Source organism: Phyllostomus discolor, chromosome 5 (genome assembly GCF_004126475.2).
Source record: "Phyllostomus discolor isolate MPI-MPIP mPhyDis1 chromosome 5, mPhyDis1.pri.v3, whole genome shotgun sequence".
Taxonomy (NCBI): Eukaryota; Metazoa; Chordata; class Mammalia; order Chiroptera; family Phyllostomidae; genus Phyllostomus; species Phyllostomus discolor.
Window position 1 is genome coordinate 48141414 of NC_040907.2, and position 2467 is coordinate 48143880.

At 40.7% G+C, this 2467-nt stretch overlaps 1 pseudogene; it reads right to left on the minus strand.

Moving 5' to 3' along the window:
- Positions 1–300: 300 nt before the first annotated feature.
- On the minus strand, positions 301–817 carry LOC114497949 (annotated as a pseudogene).
- Positions 818–2467: the final 1650 nt, after the last annotated feature.

Here is a 2467-nt window from a genome sequence, read left to right on the forward strand (position 1 = left end):
TTTAAATTGTTAACAATTACAGTTTACACTCAATATTATTTTGTATTAGTTTCAGGTGTACAGCGTAATAGTTAGACAATCATACATTTCATAAAGTGGTCCCCCTGATGTTTTGAGTATCCACCTGGCACCATATAGTTATTATAATATTATTGACTGTATTTCCAATGCTGTACGTTACATCTCCAAGACTATTTTGTAACTACCAATTAGTACTTCTCACACTCTTCACCTTTTAATTTTGATTCTTTTTAATTTTCTGACCACATGTTTATTCAACACAGAACAACCCTTCCTACTTTACTGAGGTAATTGACCACGGCTACAACCAAATCCACCTCTAAACTGGAGTTCGGTTGCTGACCCAGCCCAGGCCTGAGCTGTCTCATCAGCACCAGGGGGCACTGCGCTCCATCTATAAGTGTCTTCTCTGTCAGCTAGCTTCCCCTCCTGTGAGTCTTGCAGGTGGCTTGCCCTCTAGACCTTTGGGCTTTGGCCTGTCAGTCTCAGGCTGGCTTCGGTGCAAAGTGGCAGGCATGATCTCAGGGGCAGGTGGAGGTAATCACGGAGATACTGGGTGTCCTTGTTGGTAAAGTACCGGTAGAAATGTCTCTAGGTAAAAATGTCTCCAGGCAAGTGGTTCCTTCATGTAGCCTCATGATTTGAGAGATTGCATGACCTTCATGATGGGAAGATTAGGCATGTTCTTGTCTGACAGCTCGGGGTGTTCAGGCATGTACACATCCCTCTTTGCCACCATCACACCCTCCTCAGAAAAGAGTTTATAAATGGCAATACAGTTCTTGGGCATCCACATCGCAACACTTCACCTTTTTTAAAAAATTACATTTTATTAATTATTCTATTACAGTTTTCCCAGATTTTCCCCTCTTATTCCCCTCCACCCAGCACCCCCCACTCCCTCAGGCAATCCCCACACCATTGTTCATGTCCGTGGGTCATGTGTATAAATGTTCTTTGGCTACTCTGTTTCCTCTACTGTACTTTACATCCCTGTGGCTGTTCTGTAACTGCCTACTTGTAATTCTTAATCCCCTCACCTTTTCACTCATTTACCCACGCCTCTCTTCCACCTGGCAATGGTCAAAATGCTCTCTGTATCCATGATTTTGTTTCTGTTCTTCTTGTTTGCTTAACTTGTTTTTTAGATTCACTTGTTGATATGTATTTTTTGCCATGTTAATTGTTCATAGTTTTGATCCTCTTTCTTAAATATTAATTGATCCTGACATAGTTTTAATCCTCTTTCTTAAATATTAAACACATAATAATGATTTGGTGGTGACGAACTCCTTTAGTTTTGTTTTTTGTTTTTCCTGTCTGGGAAGCTCTTTATCTGGCCTTTGATTCTAAATGATAGCTTTTCTGGGTGGAGCAATCTTGGCTGTAAGTACCTGTTTTTCATGACTTTGAATATTTATTGCCATTTCTTTCTAGCCTGAAAATTTTCTTTTCATAAATCAGCTGAGAGTCTTATGGGAACTCCCCTGTAGGTAACTGATTTCTTTTTTCTTGCTGCTTTTAAGATTCTCTCTTCATCTTTAAACTCTAGAGTTTTAATTATGATGTGCCCTGGAGTGGGCCTCTGCATCCATCTTGTTTGAGACTCTCTGTACTTTCTAGACTTGCATGTCTATTTCCTTCACCAAAATAGGGAATTTGCTTTTCATTATTTTTTTCAAGTAGGTTTCCACTTTCTTGCTCTTCCTCTTCTCCTTCAGCCACCATCATGATGCGAATATTGGAATGGTTGAAGTTGTCCCAGAGGCGGCTTGCACTATCCTTGTTATTTTGGATTCTTTTTCTTCTTGTTTTGATTGGTTGTCTTTTGCTTCCTTAGGCTCCAAATCATTGATTTGATTCTAGGCTTCATCAACTCTACTGTTGTTTCCCTGTAAATTGTTCTTTATTTCAAGCAGTGTGTCCTTCATTTCTGACCGGAACTTTTTTATGCTGTTGAGTCCTCATTAAATTCCTTGAGCATCCTTATAACCAGTGTTTTGAACTCTATATCTGATAAATTGCTTATCTCTCATATCTCTCTAAATAAAATCTCTATTTTATTTAGTTCTTTTTCTGGAATTCTGATCTGTTCTCTCACTTGGGCCATGTTTCTTTATCTCCTCATTTTGGAAGCCTCCCTGTGTGTGCTTCTGTGTATTAGGTAGAGCTACCTGTTTTGGTAGTGTGGCCTAATGTATTAGGTGTCCTATAGCGTCCAGTGGCACAGCCTCCCCTATCATCCATGCTGGGTACTTGAGGTGTGCCCTTCATGTGTGCTGAGTACTCCCTCCTTTTGTAGTTGAGCCTTAATTGCTGTTGGCAGGTCAATGGGAGAGATTTACCCAGGCCAGTTAGCTGTAAGGACTGGCTGTGACCACTTATCACCAACTTCCACTCTCTGTGGAGGATCAGCTGTGCAAGGGCAGGGTGGTGGTGCTCTGAT